We start from the raw sequence: 23,664 nt of genomic DNA on the forward strand, positions 1-23,664 counted from the left end.
CATATTTGAAATTTTAGTACAACCAAAGAGCTCCTCAAGTCTAAGACTGAGACTAAGTTGAAATATGAAATCTTAGTATCCTAATTTTGGGTCTTGTCCCTTTTAATGTTTTTTAACATATTTTGCAAAATGTTCTAAAATAATTTAAGAAAATTATACATTAGTGAAATATAGTTGCTAATCAGCCAGATGTGGATTATAATTGTATCATTTTCTAGATTAGCTGTGGGGTTGGATCATTTTATTTAGGGTAAAATAAATGTCAATTGCCTCAAGCATATGGAAGTAGAGGAAAGGTTTCTCAAATCAAAGTCTAAATATTTTTTCAGTTCTGTCTTCTAAAACCTCCAGTAATTCTTCAGATCATATAGTAACTCCCTTTTATTTTGTTTTCCAAAGGCTTTGTGTAGTCAACTTTTAAAGAACCGCACCTGCAGTTTAACCCTAGTTCCTACAGAAAAAGACGCTTTCCTCTGCCTCCCAAATAGTATCTGCATAGTTCTTCCAAAGAAGAAGACAATCTCCTCTTCCACTGACTCTAAATATAGGAAAAGATTATATACAGTGTTTGGGAGATATTCCCAAACACCTTCTTTCCAGTCTACCAAGAGTATTTTGGGATGATATGACACTATACTCAGAGAAAACATAAATGTTTTAAGTTGTAGGTTTTGAACTATACTTACTAGTTGACATTGGATCAGATGACATAATCTGGATATCTGAATTTCCAACTGCAAAAAAGAAGAGTTCAGACATACTTTAAACACATAATAAATCCTAGGTATCTGAAACCAAAAGGTGAAATTGGTTCTTTTGTCTTGGTTAAACTGCTTAAAAGACATTGTGCAAATACAAAGGAATTGATAGAGTGGAATAGTACTGTACACTGAAAACTTGTCTCAGATGGCATAATGACAGCTGGAGAAGTTTAGATAAGGAACAATGAAATGTCAGAATTCTTCTCTTAAAGTTTTGAAGTCTGCTGGAATATGCTTTTGTTGAAGCTGTGGGAATCTGTGACTTAATCCAATTGTTGAAAAGTGCTGGTTAAAAAAAAATACGTTCACTTCCAACTATGATGTAGAAAATGTTCCTATTTAAAACTGTAAGACAACAAAGAACAGTTAAGTGATATATATTCAGTTTTTCTAGTTTAGAAAATTAGAGAAAGGAACTGTCTATATACATAGTACTCAAAGCACAAGGCAATTTGTGAAAATGTGTGCAGGGCTATTTTAACACTAAAAGAGAGTAATACTTAAAAAAATTTTAAACCCAAACAATTCTACCTATTCTATGTGAAAGTATCATTGCAATGCCACTTTCATTGAGGCTTTTCAAAGACAGATATGGATGAGTGCTACTACACTGCCACCTGGTGATTAGGCAGGTGGGAGGGATTTGAATAAAAATGCCCAACAAAGAAAATGTCAGAGTTTGTTAGTGAGCATTCAATATGCTGCGTTTGTCTGATCTAAACAAATTTTCTAATAACATGAAGATGCTTTGTATCACATTACGTTTTTTTAAGAGCATGTTTCTGGTAACTTTTAAGTTGATTTATATCAAAATGTGTGTGTTCTTTATTTCATATCTACTTGCAGCTAAATCCTTTATTATTATTATTTTGTTTGAGTAAAGTAAATGAGGAAACTCTTTGCAGAGGTTCAGAGGTTTGTGACCTATTCCTGGAAATGGGAGAAGAAAGAATGACATGACCTATATTTCTATTTCAAATGGTGCATTTTGTGTTAACAATCTTGACTACACTGTCAAACTACTTATTCAATTTAGAATTCCTCATTGATTTTTATAGTACTGCCTTTTCCTTTTAAAAATGATTTGGCATACAAAAGAATGGTTTCAGCAATTTGAAGTTGGGTGTCAAAGGCAACAATAGTAAATAAATGACGGGACCAAAAGATGTGAGCTTCCATCCCATGAAGTTGTATTTTTTTTAACGTTATCTTTTTTAAACCTTTGAGACTTGTAAATATTTTAATAAGCAAATATAGGTGTTCAGACAATAAAATTATTAGACAACTCATTTTTGGACAAATTTATTTATCTAGTCATGGGTATAGAAATTAAATTTAATATTTGCATTCATTTCTCTGTTTCTATGCTCATTCCTACTAAACTATAAGAGAATATAGTTAAAAATGAGGGATGGAACAAACCATGGGAGAACCAAAGTGGCAGAGCCATGTTACAATGAGTCAGCTCTTCCTCAGTAGAGCTAAAGTAACTTCAGAAAGTCAAGAACTGCAAAATGTGGACCCTTCTTGTCAGTGTTTTTATAGACATAGTATCTTCTTAGTGACTGTCATAAACTATGAGAAAGGAGTTAACTACTAATGCGGATTTCCAGGTGATTTAGATCGTCTTTTCGGACCACTATAGAAATTGTCATATCATCCAAGCTTTTTGTTAAGAGATAAATTAGTAATTTACTTATAACCACCTTCAAGTGTGTTATTTTTATTCTCCATGATTTCACATTAGTATATTCACTTATTAACTTGACTAGGGTACAAGTCAAAATTGGAAAGCTAATTTATTTGAGCAGAGATTTGTTCATTGTACTTCAGTATTGGATAAAATATTTAGAAATAGATCTTTTTCTTACAATGGACAGTCACACTCAAAATACTGTGGACAGTTCTATTCATTGCTCTTCTGAAGGACAATGAGAGATGGACTATTTATTTTCTCCTCAAACTCGGGCACACCTGCTCCCAGTGTTTCTCCCCCAGGTCCATATTCACAATACTCAGCCAAGAGCAAATTTCAGCTGAATAATTTTAGAAGCACTGAATAAGGGACAAGGAGGTTAGAAAGGAAGTATAGAGATGAATCCTGCTATGTTCATCTATGCATTATAAACAGCCAGTGAACTGCTCAGTGGATAGTGGGCACAAATAAGTCTTGGTTTGACTGACATTTCTAAAAGGACAATTGAACAAAAGCAGAGGTTTTCAGTTTGAAAATATGAAGGCTAAAATAATGTGATTTATTTCTATAAAATCACAAAGAGCTGGACATGTTCACCAAATTTCAGAATCTCCCTTAAGCATGATGTTTGTGGGCAGAGTGCTTTATAGCATACAAAGCACTTCTTTATCTCATATTCTTTCTCCAACAATACTGAAAGATGTGGTGTAGTATTCTCTTTGTAGATTTGAGGAAGCAGGATCTTGGGAGATCTCATAACTCAAATTAAAATTGATCGTTTTCAAACATATTGTAACTGAGTGGAGATTTCTTTTAAGACAGATAAAAGAAGTCGTACTTTACACACCATAATTTGAATTTCTTACTCTGAGAAACTATTTAGGTACAAAAAGGAATTAATTCAACAAGATTTTGTAGATAATAGAACTCTATTATATTTAGAGTTATTGGAGTTGTTTAGTTAAAATTCCTATTTTGAGATTTAAAACATGGAAGGCAGATTCCCACATTGAAACATATGTCTCTTGGTAACACAGGTAGTACACATAGGGCTTACTCTCTATTTCTAAGTCAAGAAAAATCTGTAATGCATTATTTTCCAAAAAAGGGAATATGAGCCATAACCATTACATAGATACTTTTTAGAACATCATTAATCAACAAACATTGAAAATACTTTGACAAAGTTAAAGTATAATATTGACTCTTCTATAATGAAAACACTGTTCATAGTTAAATGAAGAATATCAAATCAACATTTGATAAATTTTATAATTGGTCTTTTAGATATTGAGCACAAGGGGATTTATTTCTTCCATATTATTGTAGAATCCAAATCAAACTATTCAAAAACACTATCATGTTTGTCAAACTTTGCCTTAATATAAGAAAATCAGTTTAATTTTTAATTTTGCTCTGAATATGTACGTCGAATTATTTTAGACTGTGTATAAAACACTTTGAATAGGAAATAAACTAAGGTAAATTACCATAGGAAACAACCTACATTGCCTTTCCATTTCTTCTTCAGCTACTTTTAATTGGTGAGCTTTGTCGGTTGCTGTCACCATCCCCCAAACAAAAGGAATGGAAACATTTATGAGTGACTCTTAAAGAAGTAATTGTCCCAAGCCTCCTAATTCCTTGTTACTAGGTAAATGCTCTCTTGCCTTAGTTTTGCACATATGTAGCATATATAACAAAAAAGGAAAACTGAATCAGAATAAATTAAAATGTGCTTTGTAAACTCTTTTATACAAATTTATTCTCTATTTACAGAAGAAAGAAACCAGAAGATGTGCACATAATCAAAATGACCTGATGGTAACTTGCCTAAGCTTTTGTGCTATATATACCTTTTCTTTTATATACAGAGATAATGTGAAAAAGGAAAATTACTTCCTCCCTAAAGGAAAATACTTTCATTAAAATTACAGAAGCAGGGCTTCCCTGGTGGCACAGTGGTTGAGAGTCCACCTGCCGATGCAGGGTACGCGGGTTCGTGCCCCGGTCCGGGGGGATCCCGCATGCCGCGGAGCGGCTAGGCCCGTGAGCCATGGCCGCTGAGCCTGCGCGTCCAGAGCCTGTGCTCCGCAATGCGAGGGGCCACAACAGTGAGAGGCCCGCGTACAGCAAAAAAAAAAAAAAAATTACAGAAGCACTGTAAAGCTTTTAAAATACATTGTTAATGATTAAACCTTGAGATAGAGTAGAGATATAATAACAAACTAGAATGATAGAACAATAAATAAAAAATTAGAATGAGTTTTTTCCCCTATATTTATTTCTCTATCTCTGTTGCTTATACAAATATAAGCTAGGATATTAATAATGTTTTATTTCTTTTTTTCTTTGTCAGTTTAGCCAAAGGTCTGCAAATTGTGTTGACTCTTTCAAAGAAATTATTTTCGGTTTCACTGATTCTCCCTATTTTCTGTTCTCTATTTCATTTATCATTATCAGGTATTACTTTATACCCACTACAACAACAACAAAAAGGAAATGTGTTGGCAAGGATGTAGAGAAATTAAAACACGTATACATTACTGATGAGAATGTAAAAAGATTCAGTTGTGGTGAAAAAGCATTTATTGGTTCCTCAAAAAGTTAAGCATAATTACAGTATGACCCCACAATCCCATTTTAGATTTAGATATATATCCAAAGTAATTGAAACTGGATAGTCAAATAAGTATACGTACGTGTATGTTTACAGCAGCACTATTCACAATAGCCAAAAGGTAGAAACAGCTCAAATGTCCAGCAACAGATGAATGGATAAACACATTGTGATTATATAAATATGAATATTATTCATCCATAAAAACATTATTATTATATTATAATATATATAAAAACATTATTATATAATGTTTATATAATATAATAAATATATATTATTTATAATATTTATAATATATTAAATATAATAAACATTATAATATATAATGTTTATATAAAACATTATTATTATATTCATCCATAAAACATTATTATTATTATAAAAACGAATTTGTGGTACATGCTGCCGTATGAATGAACCTTAAAAACACTATGCTAAGTGAAAGAACCCAAACACAAAAGCTCACATACTGTAAAATTCTGTCTATAAAAAATATCCAAAATAGACAAGTCTGTCTCTATGGAGAGACAGACTACAGATTGGTGGTTGTGGGGGATACTATTGGAAAGAGAGAGAACTGGGGGAAAACTGGTTACTGGGTAAGAGGTTTTACGCTGAAACAATGGAAATTTTTGTTTTTAAAAGAAAAATATATTTTGCCATCAAACAGAATGAGATAACTCTGAGAAGAGTTAGAAGGCCACAGCTCCATTCTTTTTTTTCTTTCCTGAATTTTATTTTATTTTTTATACAGCAGGTTCTTATTAGTCATCAATTTTATACACATCAGTGTATACATGTCAATCCCAATTGCCCAATGCATCACACCACCACCACCCCCACCACCCCCACCACCCCCGCCGCTTTCTCCCCTTGCTGACCATAAGTTTGTTCTCTATATCTGTGTCTCAGTTTCTGCCCTGCAAACTGTTTCATCTGTGTCATTTTTCTAGGTTCCACGTATATGCATTAATATAGGATATTTGTTTTCCTCTTTCTGACTTACTTCACTCTGTATGACAGTCTCTAGATCCATCCACGTCTCAACAAATGACACAATTTATTCCCTTTTTATGGCTGAGTAATATTCCATTGTATATATGTACAACCTCTGTTTTATCCATTGGTCTGTCGATGGGCAATTAGGTTGCTCCCATGACCTGGCTATTGTAAATAGTGCTGCAATGAACATTGGGGTGCATGTGTCGTTTTGAATTATGGTTTTCTCTGGGTATATGTCCAGGAGTGGGATTGCTGGATCATATGGAAGTTCTATTGTTAGTTTTTTAAGGAAACTCCATACTGTTCTCCATAGCAGCTGTATCAATTTACATTCCCACCAACAGTGTAAGAGGGTTTCCTTTTCTCCACACCCTCTCCAGCATTTGTTGTTTGTAGATTTTCTGATGATGCCCATTCTAACTGGTGTGAGGTGATACCTCATTGTAGTTTTGGTTTGCATTTCTCTAATAATTAGTGATGTTGAGCAGCTTTTCATGGGCTTCTTGGTCATCTGTATGTCTTCTTTGGAGAAATGTCTAATTAGGTCTTCTGCCCATTTTTGGATTGTGTTGTTTGTTTTTTTAATATTGAGCTGCATGAGCTGTTTATATATTTTGGAGATTAATCCTTTGTCACTTCATTCGTTTGCAAATATTTTCTGCCATTCTGAGTGTTTTCTATTCGTCTTGTTTGTAGTTTCCTTTGCTTTGCAAAAGCTTTTAAGTTTCATTAGGTCCCATTTTTTTTATTTTTGATTTTATTTCCATTACTCTAGGAGGTGGATCAAAAAAGATCTTGCTGTGATTTATGTCAAAGAGTGCTCTTCCTATGTTTTCCTCTAAGAGTTTTACAGTGTCCGGTCTTACATTTAGGTCTCTAATCCATTTTGAGTTTATTTTTGTGTATGGTGTTAGAGAGTGTCCTAATTTCATTCTTTTACATGTAGCTGTCCAGGTTTCCCAGCACCACTTATTGAAGAGACTGTCTTTTCTCCACTGTATATCCTTGCCTCCTTTGTCATAGATTAGTTGACTGTAGGTGTGTGGGTTTATCTCTGGGCTTTCTATCCTGTTCCACTGATCTGTATTTCTGTTTTTGTGCCAGTACCATATTGTCTTGATTACTGTAGCTTTGTAGTATAGTCTGAAGTCAGGGAGTCTGATTCCTCCAGCTCCATTTTTTTCCCTCAAGACTGCTTTGGATATTCGGGGTCTTTTGTGTCTCCATACAAATTTTAAGATTTTTTTTGTTCTAGTTCTGTAAAAAAAGCCATTGGTAATTTGATGGGGATTGCATTGAATCTGTACATTGCTTTGTGTAGTATAGTCATTTTCACAATATTGATTCTTCCAATCCAAGGACATGGTATATCTCTCCATCTGTTGGTATCATCTTTAATTTCTTTCATCAGTGACTTATAGTTTTCTGCATACAGATCTTTTGGCTCCCTAGGTAGGTTTATACATAGGTATTTTGTTGTTGTTGTTGCAATGTTAAATGGGAGTGTTTCCTTAATTTCTATTTCAGACTTTTCATCGTTAGTGCATAGGAATTCAAGAGATGTCTGTGCATTAATTATGTATCCTACAACTTTACTAAATTCATTGATTAGCTCCTGTAGTATTCTGGTGGCATCTTTAGGATTCTCTATATATAGTATCATGTCATCTGCAAACAGTGACACTATTACTTCTTCTTTTCCAATTTGGATTACTTTTATTTTTCTTCTCTGATTGCTGTGGCTAGGACTTCCAAAACTATGTTGAATAATAGTGGTGAGAGTGGATATCCTTTTCTTGTTCCTGATCTTAGAAAAATGCTTTCAATTTTTCACCATTGAGAATGATGTTTGCTGTGGGTTTGTCATATATGGCCTTTATTATGTTGAGGTAGGTTCCCTCTATGCCCACTTTCTGGAGAGTTTTTTTTATCATAAATAGGTGTTGAATTTGGTCAAAAGCTTTTTCTGCATCTATTGAGATGATCATATGGTTTTTCTCTTTCAATTTGTAAATATGGTGTATCACATTGATTGATTTGTGTATATTGAAGAATCCTAGCATGCCTGGGATAAATCCCACTTGATTGTGGTGTATGATTCTTTCAATGTGTTGTTGGATTCTGTTTGCTAGTATTTTGTTGAGGATTTTTGCATCTATGTTCATCAGTGATATTGGCCTGTAGTTTTCTTTCTTTGTGACATCTTTGTCTGGTTTTGGTATCAGGGTGATGGTGGCCTCATAGAATGAGTTTGGGAGGTTTCCTTCCTCTGCAATTTTTTGGAAGAGTTTGAGAAGGATGGGGGTTAGCTCCTCTCTAAATGTTTGATAGAATTCACCTGTGAAGGCATCTGGTTCTGGACTTTTGTTTGTTGGGAGATTTTTAATCACAGGTTCGATTTCATTACTTGTGATTGGTCTGTGCATATTTTCTATTTCTTCCTGGTTCAGTCTTGGAAGGTTATACCATTCTAAGAATTTGTCCATTTCTTCCGGTTTTCCATTTTATTGGCAGAGTTGCTTGTAGTAGTCTCTTAGGATGCTTTGTATTTCTGCGGGTCTGTTGTAAGTTCTCCTTTTTCATTTCTAATATTATTGATTGAGTCCTCTCCCTCTTTTTCTTGATGAGTATGGCTAATGGTTTATCAATTTTGTTTATCTTCTCAAAGAACCAGCTTTTAATATTATTGATCTTTGCTATTGTTTTCTTTGTTTCTATTTCATTTATTTCTGCTCTGATTTTTATGATTCTTTCCTTCTGCTAAGTTTGGGTTTTGTTTGTTCTTCTTTCTCTAGTTCCTTTAGGTGTAAGGTTAGATTTTTTATTTGAGATTTTTTTTTGTTTCTTGAGGTAGGCTTGTATAGCTATAAGCTTACCTCTTAGAACTGCTTTTGCTGCATCCCATAGGTTTTGGATCATCGTGTTTTCATTGTCATTTGTCTCTAGGTATGTTTTGATTTCCTCTTTGATTTCTTCAGTGATCTCTTGGTTATTTAGTAATGTATTGTTTAGCCTCCATGTGTTTGTGTTCTTTATGATTTTTCCCTTGTAATTGATTTGTAATCTCATAGTGTTGTGGTCATAAAAGATGCTTGATATGATTTCAATTTTCTTAAATTTACTGAGGCTTGATTTGTGACCCAAGATGTGATCTATCCTGGAGAAGAAAGTGTAATCTGCTGTTTTTGGATGGAATGTCCTATAAATATCAATTAAATCTATCTGGTCTATTATGTCATTTAAAGCTTCTGTTTCCTTATTTGTTTTCATTTTGTATGATCTGTCCATTGGTATAAGTGAGATGTTAATGTCCCCCACTATTGTTGTGTTGCTGTTGATTTCCTCTTTTATAGCTGTTAGCAGTTGCCTTATGTACTGAGGTGCTCCTATGTTGGGTGCATATATATTTATAATTGTTATATCTTCTTCTTGGGTTGATCACTTGATTGTTATGTACTTTACTTCCTTGCTCTTGTAACAGTCTTTATTTTAAAGTCTATTTTATCTGATATGAGTGTTGCTACTCCAGCTTTCTTTTGATTTCCATTTGCATGGAATATCTTTTTCCATCCCCTCACTTTCAGTATGTATGTGTCCCTAGGTCTGAAGTCGGTCTCTTGTAGACAGCATATATATCTGTCTTGTTTTTGTATCCATTCAGCAAGCCTGTGCCTTTTGGTTGGAGCATTTAATCCGTTCACGTTTAAGGTAATTATTGATACGTATGTTCCTATGACCATTTTCTTAATGGTTTTGGGTTTGTTTTTGTAGGTCCTTTTCTTCTCTTATGTTTCCCACTTAGAGAAGTTCCTTTAGCATTTGTTGTAGAGCTGGTTTGGTGGTGCTGAATTCTCTTAGCTTTTGCTTGTCTGTAAAGCTTTTGATTTCTCCATCTAATCTGAATGAGATCCTTGCTGGGTAGAGTAATCTTGGTTGTGGCTTCTTCCCTTTCATCACTTTAAGTATATCATGCCACTCCCTTCTGGCTTGTAGAGTTTCTGCTGAGAAATCAGCTGTTAACCTTATGGGAGTTCCCTTGTATGTTATTTGTTGTTTTTCCCTTGCTGCTTTCAATTATTTTTCTTTGTCTTTAATTTTTGCCAATTTGATTACTATGTGTCTCAGCATATTTCTCCTTGGGTTTATCCTGTATGGGACTCTCTGCACTTCCCGGACTTGGGTGGCTATTTCCTTTCCCATGTTAGGGAAGTTTTCGACTATAATCTCTTCCAATATTTTCTCTGGGCCTTTCTCTCTCTCTCCTCCTTCTGGAACCCCTATAATGCGAATGTTGTTGCATTTAATGTTATCCCAGAGGTCTCTTAGGCTGTCTTCATTTCTTTTCATCCTTTTTTTTTTTTTTTTTTGCGGTACGCGGGCCTCTCACTCTTGTGGCCTCTCCCATTGTGGAGCACAGGCTCAGCGGCCATGGCTCACGGGCCCAGCCGCTCCATGGCATGTGGGATCTTCCCGGACCGGGGCACGAACCTGTGTCCCCTGCATTGGCAGGTGGACTCTCAACCACTGCGCCACCAGGGAAGCCCATCCTTTTTTTTCTTTATTCTGTTCCACAGCGGTGAATTCCACCATTCTGTCTTCCGGGTCACTTATCCGTTCTTCTACCTCAGTTATCCTGCTATTGATTCCCTTTAGTGTAGTTTTCATTTCAGTTATTGTATTGTTCATCTCTGTTTGTTTGTTCTTTAATTCTTCTAGGTCTTTTTTAAACATTTCTTGCATCTTCTCAGTCTTTGCCTCCATTCTTCTAATGTGGTCCTGCATCATCTTTACTATCATTATCTCAATTCTTTTTCTGGAGGGTTGCCTATCTCCACTTCATTTATTGTTTTTCTGGGGTTTTATCTTGTTCCTTCATTTGGTACATAGCACTCTGCCTTTTCATCTTGTCTGTCTTTCTGTGAATGTGGTTTTTGTTCCACAGGTTGCAGGATTGTAGTTCTTCTTGCTTCTTCTGTCTGCCCTCTGGTGGTTGAGACTATCTAAGAGCCTTGTGACACAGCTCCATTGTTAAACCTCATGAATTCCTGAGGTTTAGATTGACATCTGGAAGTAGCCACTATTAGAAGAGGAAGAATGAACCAATTGAGAATTATGTGATGTGGTTCGCTGTTCTGAGCAGTTAGTCTTCTCAGGGAGTAATACAGCTTGGCAACTGAGTTATCAATGCCGAGTCATTTATCCACTGCTGTAATGGGGAAGCTGTATTTACCATAGTCCATAGTATGTATTTTTAATTCTTTGTTAGGAATATATATATATATATTTATATATACACATATGTGTGTATGTGTATGTGAGTGTATAGATACACACACACACACAGAATCTAAATTAGGCACAGTTATTTAAAGGAGTTTACAAATAGAAACATCCTGGTAAAGATGAAAAACAAAATTTAAAAAAATAAGAAGTTACAAAGATTCTTAAATAAGTCCAGGTAGAAATTGAAAAGAATATAGTAAGAGAATATAATAAGTTATATTCATTTTCAGTCATTCTTCACTTTTGGTATTCTCATTCCTCTATCTTTAAAGATATGGTTTTCAATGTTTTACCACAGTAGGCAGTATCTACAATTCAGGTGTCTTTTTTTTATTGAAACCCCAGGCGTCTTCTGCCTTCCTTCCATTAAATGACAATCATGTGGCAGGTAGTTTAGTGGGAATGATAATAATACATGTATCATAGAGTAAATTGTCACATTCTGAAGATCATTAAAATAATGATGATTCCTGCAGAGTCATATTAAGAAGTTAAAGCTACACCTGTATTGAAAGAATTGTACAAAATGAGTATTTTCATGGTAGAATTCAGCATCTAACTATTACAGTGTACTTTGATTCACAAATCAACCATGACATTTAAAAATTATACTCAACCAGCAAATGAATTAATGAGTGTGGTATACATAGGGAGGAAAAATCACTACTTAACTATGTTAGGACTAACTTAATATCATACTGCTTATAAGCTATCTAAAAATGTCAAAAATGTCAGCCACATTTTATATTTTTCTGCAGTGTATCTTCTTTTGCTTCATAATTTTGTATATAATTACCTGCTGCAAAAATGTAAAGTAGACATTCGTATTTAACTTGTCTATTTGAAGTTTTTGAAGATTACGTATATATGAAAGCTCTAAGACTTTATCTCAAAGTGTTTTACATTAATTTTGCAATTAAAAAATTGAAGCATTTGAAAAGATGTTCCAGGGAATTCCCTGGGAGTCCAGTGGTTAGGAATCAGTGAACTGCCATGGCCAATCTTTGTCTTTGGTTGGTGCATTTAGACCATTAATATTAAGGTTAAGTACTGGTATGTTTGCAATTAAATATTGCATTTTATTGTTTGTTTTCTATTTGTTTTCTTTTATTCTTACTGCTCTTTTTCTCTTATCTACCTGGGGGCTACTTAAACATTTCATAGGACTCCATCTTGATTTATATATAGTATTTTTGAATGGATCTCTTTTTATTAGTAATTTTACCGATTGTCCTGGGTATTACAATATACATATTTGACTTAGTATTTACCTCTTTGAGTGAAGTGTGGAAAACTCACTTTCACTTAAATCTTTTTTATATTCCCAATGTTCAAATATCATTGTCTTGAGTATCAGATGTATTAATTGGCTAAGGCAGCTGTAACAAGTTACCATAAACTGGGTGATTAAACAATAGGAATTTATTATTTTGCGATCTTGGAGGTTAAAACTCCAAGATCAAGGTGTTGGCTGAGTTGGTTCCTTCTGAAGACTGTGACAGGAATTTACTACATGCCTCTCTCCTAATTGCTGGTGGTTTGATGGCTTGTAGGCATATCACTCTGATCTCTGCCTCAATTTTCAAATCTCTGTTTCCCCAGTTTCCTTTTAGCCAGTTCCATTCCCTCCCACCCCTGACCCACTATCTACTGCAGGGTGGGACAGACTTACGGAGAAAGAAGTGTCTGGCCTGGGACACTTGCTATGGTTGAGTCTCTCTTGTTGCTTGTGCCTGCCTGTCTCAGTGGAAAAGAGAAGTCTCAGTCCTGGCAGGGATAGAAAACACTTCCCTTGGATGTGTTTTCATATCACTGATGAGAATAGATGCAAAAATCCTCAACAAAATACTAGCAAACAGAATACAACAACACATTGAAAGAATCATACACCACAGTCAAGTGGAATTTATCCCAGGGATGAAAGGATTCTTCATTATACACAAATCAATCACTGTGATAAACCATATCAACAAACTGAAGAAGAAAAACCATATGATCACCTCAATAGATGCAGAAAAAGCTTTCGACCAAATTCAACACCCTTTTATTATAACAACTCTCCAGAAAATGGGCATAGAGGGAACCTACCTCAACATAATAAAGGCCATATATGACAAACGCACAGCAAATATCATTCTCAATGGTGAAAAACTGAAAGCATTTCCTCTAAGATCAGGAACAAGACAAGGATGTCCACTTTCACCACTATTATTCAAAAAATTTTGGAAGTCCAGGCACAGCAATCAGAGAAGAAAAAGAAATAAAAAGAATACAAATTGGAATAGAAGGAGTAAAACTGTCACTGCAGATGACATGATACTATACATAGAGAATATTAAAGATGCCACCAGAAAGCTACGGGAGCTAATCAATGAATTTGGTAAAGTTGTAGGATACATAATTAATGCACAGACATCTCTTGCATTCCTATGCACTAACGATGAAAAGTCTGAAATAGAAATTAAGGAAACACTCCCATTTAACATTGCAACAACAACAACAAAATACCTATGTATAAACCTACCTAGGGAGCCAAAAGATCTGTATGCAGAAAACTATAAGTCACTGATGAAAGAAATTAAAGATGATACCAACAGATGGAGAGATATACCATGTCCTTGGATTGGAAGAATCAATATTGTGAAAATGACTATACTACACAAAGCAATGTACAGATTCAATGCAATCCCCATCAAATTACCAATGGCTTTTTTTACAGAACTAGAACAAAAAAAATCTTAAAATTTGTATGGAGACACAAAAGACCCCGAATATCCAAAGCAGTCTTGAGGGAAAAAAATGGAGCTGGAGGAATCAGACTCCCTGACTTCAGACTATACTACAAAGCTACAGTAATCAAGACAATATGGTACTGGCACAAAAACAGAAATACAGATCAGTGGAACAGGATAGAAAGCCCAGAGATAAACCCACACACCTACAGTCAACTAATCTATGACAAAGGAGGCAAGGATATACAGTGGAGAAAAGACAGTCTCTTCAATAAGTGGTGCTGGGAAACCTGGACAGCTACATGTAAAAGAATGAAATTAGGACACTCTCTAACACCATACACAAAAATAAACTCAAAATGGATTAGAGACCTAAATGTAAGACCGGACACTGTAAAACTCTTAGAGGAAAACATAGGAAGAGCACTCTTTGACATAAATCACAGCAAGATCTTTTTTGATCCACCTCCTAGAGTAATGGAAATAAAATCAAAAATAAAAAAAATGGGACCTAATGAAACTTAAAAGCTTTTGCAAAGCAAAGGAAACTACAAACAAGACGAATAGAAAACACTCAGAATGGCAGAAAATATTTGCAAACGAATGAAGTGACAAAGGATTAATCTCCAAAATATATAAACAGCTCATGCAGCTCAATATTAAAAAAACAAACAACACAATCCAAAAATGGGCAGAAGACCTAATTAGACATTTCTCCAAAGAAGACATACAGATGACCAAGAAGCCCATGAAAAGCTGCTCAACATCACTAATTATTAGAGAAATGCAAACCAAAACTACAATGAGGTATCACCTCACACCAGTTAGAATGGGCATCATCAGAAAATCTACAAACAACAAATGCTGGAGAGGGTGTGGAGAAAAGGAAACCCTCTTACACTGTTGGTGGGAATGTAAATTGATACAGCTGCTATGGAGAACAGTATGGAGTTTCCTTAAAAAACTACAAATAGAATTACCATATGACCCAGCAATTACACTACTGGTCATATACCCAGAGATAACCATAATTCAGAAAGACACATGCACCCCAATGTTCATTGCAGTACTGTTTACAGTAGCCAGGTCATGGGAGCAACCTAATTGCCCATCGACAGACCAATGGATAAAACAGAGGTTGTACATATATACAATGGAATATTTCTCAGCCATGGAAAGGAACGAAATTGGGCCATTTGTAGATACATGGATGAATCTAGAGACTGTCATACAGAGTGAAGTATGTCAGAAAGAGAAAAACAAATATTGTACTTAACGCATATATGTGGAGCCTAGAAAAATGGTACAGATGAACTGGTTTGCAGGGCAGAAATTGAGACACAGTTGTAGAGAACAAACGTATGGACACCAAGGGGGGAAGCAAAGGGGTTTTGGGTGGTGGTGTGATGAATTGGGAATTAGTATTGACATATTTACACTAATATGTATTAAATGGATAACTAATAAGAATCTGCTGTATAAAAATATAACTTAAATAAAATTCAAAAAAAAATTAAGTTTAATTAAAAAAAAAGAATGTACCTGAAGTTCTGTCTCCCAACTCAATAGAAATAAAAGCAAAAATAAACATATGGGACCTAATCAAACTTATAAGTTTTTGCACAGCAAAGGAAACCATAAACAAAGTAAAAAGACAACGTACAGAATGGGAGAAAATATTTTCAAACAAAGCAGCCAACAAGGGATTAATCTCCAAGGGTTTAATCTCTATATAAACAGCTCATGCAATTCAATATCAAAAAAACAAACAGCCCGATCAAAAAGTGGGCAGAAAAAAAAAAATTGGGCAGAAGATCTAGATAGACATTTCTCCAAAGAAGATGTACATATGGCCAAAAAGCACATGAAAAGATGCTCAACATTGCTAATTATTAGAGAAATTCAAATGAAAACTACAATGAGGTATCACCTCACACTGGTCAGAATAGCCATCATCAAAAATGTCTACAAATAATAAATGCTGGAGAAGGTGTGGAGAAAAGGGAACCCTTCTCTACTGTTGGTGGGAATGTAAATTTGTGCAGCCACTATAGAGAACAGTATGGAGGTTACTTAAAAACCTAAAAATAGAATTACCATATGATCCAGCAATCCCACTCCTCAGCATATATCTGGAGAAAACACTAATTTGAAAAGATCCATCCACCCCTATGTTCATAGCAGCACTATTTACAATAGCCAAGACATGAAAGCAACCTACGTGACCGTCAATAGAAGAATGGATGAAAAAGATGTGGTAGGGAATTTCCTGGCGGTCCAGTGGTTAGGACTCTATGCTTTCACTTCCAGGGGCCCAGATTCAATCCCTGTTTTGGGGAACTGAGATCCCGCAAGCTGTGCAGCATGACCTAAATAAATAAATAAAAATAAAAAAGAAGTGGTATATATACACAATGGAATATTACTCAGCCATTAAAAAGAATGAAATAATGCTATTTGAAGCAACAGGGATGGACTTAGAGATTATCATATTAAGTGAAATAAGACAGAGAAAGAGAAATATATGATATCACTTATATGTGGACTCTGAAAAAATGATATAAATGAACTTATTTACACAACAGAATTAGACTCACAGATAGAAAACAAACTTTCGATTACCTGAGGGCATAGTGGCGGGGGGCTGGTGGCGGGGGAGATATATCAGGAATTTGGGATTAACATGTACTCACTACTATGTATAAAATAGATAAACAACAAGGACCTACTGTATAGCACAGGGAACTATATTCAATGTCTTATAATAACCTATAATGGAAAAGAATCTGAAAAAGAATATATATTTATATGTATAACTGAATCACTTTTCTGTACACCTGAATCTAATAAAACATTAACTATACTTCAATTAAAAAATGGTTAGGGGCTTCCCTGGTGGCACAGTGGTCGAGAGTCCACCTGCCGATGCAAGGGACACGGGTTCGAGCCCTGGTCCGGGAAGATCCCACATGCCACGGAGCGGCTGGGCCCGTGAGCCATGGCCGCTGAGCCTGCGCGTCTGGAGCCTGCGCTCCGCAACGGGAGAGGCCACAACAGTGAGAGGCCCGCATACCGCAAAAAAAAAAAAAAAGGTTAAAAAAATTGGGCATAAGACCTGAACAGAAACCTCATTAAAAAATGATATACAGGTGGCAAACATTTCAAAACACACTCCATATGATATGTCATCAGGGAAATTCAAATTAGAACCATGAGATACCACTACATACCTATTGGAAAGGCAAAAATCCCTAACACCAACAACCTTAAGTAGAGGCCAGGATGTGGAGCAACAGGAACTTTCATACATTGCTGGTAGGAGTGTAAAATGGTGCAGCCACTTTGCAAAGCTATACATACTCTTACCATATGATCCAGCAGTTGCACTCCTTGGTTTTTACTCTAATGAGCTGAAATCATTTGTACACACTAAAACTTGCACATAGGTATTTACGGTAGCTTTATTCATATTGCCAATACTTGGAAGCAACCAAGATGTCTTTCAGTAAATGAATGGATAAACTGTGGTACATCTAGACAATGGAATATTATTCAGTGATAAAAGGAAATGAGCTATTAAGTCATGAAAAGACATGAAGAAATCTTAAATGTATATTTTAAGAGAAAGAAGTAAATCTGAAAAGGCTACACACTGTATGAGTCCAACTATATGGTATTCTGGTAAAGGCAAAATTAGAAAGGAAAAATATCAGTGATTCCCAGAGTTTTGGGGAGAGGCAGAGAGGGATGATTAAGTGGAGCTCAGGGAAAGTTTAGGACAGTAAAACTATTCTCTGTTGTGGATACTTATAATGTGTTTGTCAAAACCCATAGAATATACAACACCAAGAGTGAAACCTAATATAAATTATGGACTTCAGTTAATAATAATGTATCAATATTGGCTCATCAATTTTAACAATAGTGCCATACTAATGCAAGATATTAAAAATAGGGGAAACTGTGTATGTCTATGGGGGCATGGGGGTATATACATTCCACTCAATTTTTTTGTGAACTAAAGCTGATCTAAAGAATTCTAATAAAAAACAAAATGTGAAGCAGATTAAAAAAAAAGAGAAAGAGAGAGGGAAAGAAAGAGAATAAAATGTTTGAAGGAGTACATTTAAATAATGTTCTATTATCTAAGAATGCTTGGCAGTTACTATTTATAGATTGGGGGTCTTTATAAAATTATTTTGTAAAGGTCTTTTTTAAAAAAGAAGAATGCAGGTTCAGCAGTAGTCCATGCTAGTTCACTCCAAAATTTTCCACTGTCAGGCTTGGAAAATTTGCTTAATTTTCCTACGTATTTTATAGCTTCGTTCCTTTAATCTATTAGATAATGCTTAGAAAGTGTTTAACTCTTTGCCTGGAACATAATAAGTACTCAATAAACATTAGTTTTGTTATTTGAATGTTGCCTTTCTCTATCTAAGTCTCCTCATTTTAGAAATGACCATAGTGAAAATTAGCACAGGGTAAGGGAAAATGCTGTTAAGTTTCTTAAAAGTACTTTTAATCCAAAATTTCTATTTCTGGTTTGTTTAGGAACTTATGTCTTCTGTTTCTGTCTCCAAATATGGCCAAATGAGGGCCTAAAATATTCCATTTAAGAGTTCAGTTTACTTTGTTTTTAATTAATAAAGATTTTACCAGAAATGATCTACATTAATCAACATTATATCCACAGTCCAATTATATCACCCTATTAAATCAAAGCGATTCATAATTTTTTTTAACATAACGAAAGACACCTTTATTACTCTCATCACATAATTTATTTCTGTAGTTGGTTATGCTGATTATCACCTTACATATTGAGTAAAAACTATGACTATTTGTTTCTAAGTTTTATCATCAATTACATATGCATATAATGTAAATATTGGGATGATTTTCATTGAAAAAGAAAGTTGTAGATGCTTGAAAAATAGGACAATAATTGTATTTTGAGGAAAGTCATTGATATCATTTGTCCCTTTGGCCAAGTCTACAATGAACACTGTAGTACCAGTTAAACTAATAGATATTTATCAATCATCTATCATAGGCATCATTCTAGTATGCATCTATATTTATCGGTCATCTATCTTTAACATCATTCTAGTATGTTATGCATGCATAACAATGGTTGTGGGTCCTACTTCAAGCAGTCTAGTTGATAAGATGAATTCTGAACAGTTGACAATCTAAAATTCTCTGGAATTAAGTGTTACATTATGTGGTTTGTTGCTAGAAAATAAATGAACTAAAAAAAGTGAGATGATTTTTGCAACTTCTCTGCAATCTGTAGATCAACAGTAGCCATTAGTTCACTAGTTTATGGTGGAGTCTTAAGTACCATTGAGAGGGTGGGGCAACATGCTGTCTAGCATTTGACAAACTGATTATAAAACTAATATATGATAATAGAGGGGCCTGTGGCAGCAAATTCCAATGTTAATTTGTGAAGAAAAAATTATTTAATGAATTCTCCTTATTCTGCTAAATATATTAGAGAGTGAGATACTTGTAAAATTTTGATGTTGCAAACTGAGAAGTGCTTAAATGTCTTATGTCATTTTCAATACACTTTGACCAACAATATACCTAATGGCACTCTGGCTACATGACGTGTGAAAAACTAAAAAAGGGAAAAAAAGTGCAACAAAATTAGTCATACAGAATTTTGTATGATCGAAATCATTTTGGGTGTTATTTGGAAATAACATATGTAATTTAAACTTATTGCCTTAAGGACGTAAAACTGCTATGAATATTTTTCCATGGATATTTTACTTTTATAGGTGAGCCATCAAGTTATTTGGTAATTAAAATCAGATAACAGATTTGAGAAATCAATAGTATGGGCAAATATGTATTGTTTTTATATTCTATAGACAATTTACACAGTTTGCCAATATATGCTAAATGCCTGATACATGTTCATTAGGTCTTGAAGATTGTATTAGGAATTTGCCTCTTTTTTCAATCACAGTAAATATAATTGTACACTCAGAAATAGGGATGCACAGATGTATCATTTTTAATCTGCTTTTTTTGTCCTTGAGATATCATCTCCACAATTATTTCTATGTTTACTTCTACCAAAGCAGACTATATCCTCTCATTCTTATGCTATCAAAATTTATAACCTAATTGAAAGCCTTTTCTCTGGGTCCATCTTTATCAACTATAAAACTGCTCACTGTGGTTTCAGGTCAGTGAATACATTCTCTTTCGTTGTGCCATGTTTTAAATGACTCAGCCAATTTTATCTGCAGTTTGCCATGAGCCTCAGGCACATCTTGGAATACCAAAGCAAAGCCAAAATTGGGATTAGAATCCTAGCATGTAAATGCAGAAATAGCAGGGCAATTACTCAAATATATCTGAAGCTAGTAGAGACAGTGGATTGGTGGAAAATCATGTTTTGCAAGAAGTGTCAAAAAGCGGTAAAAGAAAAAATGCCATATCTTTCATTAGGCCAAAGGATGAGGATAGGGCTGAAAATAGCAGTAGGAATTAGAGGTCAGAAGTCAAGCAAACTTGGGAATGGAGCAAAGTGGGAATGAAGGAAGAATGACCAAGGATTTTTTCCTTATAAAGGCTGTCATCTGGAACTTACTATTAACAGAAGCTGGTAATGAGATGTTTGAATAGGTTAGCATGTATCAAAGGCCCAGATCAAGGCAATTACTATTAAGACTATCAAATATTATGCACATTATACATAAATATATAAATATATACCCTAAGAGAGTTTGAGACCAAGTTGGGTTTAGTAAGATGCCCAAATGGGTTTGGCTGTCTCAGTTTTTGTACAATTCACAAGATAATAGTTCCAACTGCTAATAGTACAAAAAGGAGTGGCCACCAAAACAATTTGTTAAAAACTAGTTTTGTAACTCTTAGCTGTTAATCCAAAATTGGTTACAGAGTGAGGGAGAGGAAGTGGCTATTGAAAAATGATTACAGAGAGCTATTGGGGTCCTGGGACTTAAATCTTCCTCCATGCCCCATTGGGAGAAGTTAGATATTTTAGAAAACCATTTGACAAAATTCAACAGTTATTCAAGATAATAGCTAATAAAGGTAATTGGCAAAAGTCATGCAGGTAGTCTCACTTTTAACAGCAAAATATTGAATGTTTGTCTTCATAATTTTGACAATGAGGTAAGGATGCTTATTCTCATCACTCCCTTTCACTATTATATGGGGGAGGGAGTAGGGAGGGCATGGCTATTACAATATGGAAAAAAAAGAGAAGAAAAGCCATACACATGAGAACTGAGGACGTAAAACTGCTTCTATTTTCAGCATATATGAATGTTCACATAGGAAATCCAAAAGAATATACAAAATGATTACAAAAACTAATAAGTGAATTTAGCAAGGTGAATAATTACACTATTAAATTACAAAAAGTATTTACTAGAGGCAAACAATTTTAAAATAAAACATTTAGAAAAGTGTTGAAAATATAAAATACTTATAAATATAACCAATGACAAATAATAGTTCTACTCTGAAACCATAGGATACTGCTTAGAGAAATTAAAAAATACATAAATAAATGTTTATGAATGGGAAGACTCAGTATTGTTAAGATGTCAGTTTTCTCCAAAGAGAGAAATGTCTAGATTTGATAAAATCAAAATAAAAATTCTAACATACTATTTTGGAGAAATTGGCAAGCCCATTCTAAGTGCATATAAAATTTCAAACAACCTAGAATAGCCAAGGTTATTAAAACAAAAGCAGTAACAAAATTGAAGTGCTTACACTTCCTGATTTCAAGAATTGACACATATAGTATTCAAAACAGTGAAAGAGGAATTTAGATCAATGGAACAGAGTAAGTGAGTTCAGAAAGGACCCATGAATATATGGATTTGTATTAAAAAAAAGTGAACATCAAACTTTACCTCATACCTTACACAAGGGTTTACCAGTCTTGTCACTTGTTGTTTAAGATCAGATAATTCTTTGCTGTAGGATTTTTTTCTGTGTATTTTAAAATGTTTGCTTGGCCTCTATCAGCTAGATACCTGTAACAAACTCTTCCCAGGCATCACAAAATGTCTACAGACCTGGCCAAACACCCCTAGGGGGCAAAATCATTCCCACTGAAAACCATTGCCATACACAAAAATTATTTTGAGAAGGATTTATATGTTAACATAAAATCCAAACCATAAAATCTTAGATAAATATTTAGAGAATATCTTCATAATAGAGGTAGACAGAAACTCTTTAGATAGGAACTAATTAGTATGAACAATAAGAGAAAATACGAAAAACCAGATTTGATCAACATTAAAAAGTTTTGCTCTTCTATCACAGCTTATTTTCAACATTTAACTGTCAAACCAATACCACATGATAAAGAGGGGAAAAAATGCTAATTGTCTCAGCAAATTTTGTGCATTACTGTCTGTGAATTGGCATATGGTTATATTTATGTATAATATATATTTGTATATATATAGAATTATATATATATACACACACATATGTATATATGTATACATATGTGTGTGTATATATATGTATATATACATATATGAAAAGCCAAGAATAGCTTTATCTTTAAAAAGAACAGATTTACAGAATGTATACTACCAGATATCAAGTCTTATTAAGTGATTAAAATAAATTGGCATTGGCACAAGAATAGACCAAAGAACAGTGGAACAAAATAAAATCCAAACATATATAGTAACATTTTGACAAAGGTAAAAGATGTGAATTTGCAGATTCAAGAAGCTAAGCAAATCCCAAATGAGATTCATGTCTAGGTCATGATAACACAAATCCAAAGAAAGCTTGAAGACTATATTAATATCAGAGTAAGTAGTCTTCAGAACAAGGAAAATTACCAGGGCTAAAGAGGGACAATACATAATGGAAAACGTATCAAGAGAAGGCCAGTATGGCTGAAGTGCAGTGAGCCCCAGAGGGAGGTAGGGGATCATGTCAGAGAGAAGCAGAGGGGGAAGCCAGAGAAGATAGTGGGGAATTTGCATTTGAGCTCAGCCAGTTAGGCTCTATAGTCCCCATATTTATACTCTACCTGGTATTAACTCTCAGCTTGAAAATGGGTGCCTTATATTCTGCAAAACATTTGTAGAAATTTGGACCTTCTGAACTCTTAGCAGAGTCTGCAATTTTTTCATTGTAGTTGATTTACAATATTGTGTTAGTTTCAGATATACAGCAAAGTGATTCAGTTATATATTTTTTCAGATTATCTTCCATTATAAGTTATTACAAGATATTGAATATAGTTTCCTGTGCTATACGGCACATCCTTGTTGCTTATCTATTTTATATGTAGGAGATTGTATCTGTTAATCCCATACTCCTTATTTATCCCTACTCCCCTCCTTTTCCCCTTTGGTATCTGTAAATTTGTTTTCTATATCTGTGGGTCTATTCTGTTTTGTATATAAGTTCATTTGTATCATTTTTTTTTTAGATTTTACATACGAGCAATATCATATAATATTCATTTTTCTCTGTCTGGCTTCATTCACTTAGTGTGATAATTTCTGTTGCTGCAAATGGCATTATCTCATTCTT

Source organism: Lagenorhynchus albirostris, chromosome 8, assembly GCF_949774975.1.
Source record: "Lagenorhynchus albirostris chromosome 8, mLagAlb1.1, whole genome shotgun sequence".
In the NCBI taxonomy this organism is placed as follows: Eukaryota; Metazoa; Chordata; class Mammalia; order Artiodactyla; family Delphinidae; genus Lagenorhynchus; species Lagenorhynchus albirostris.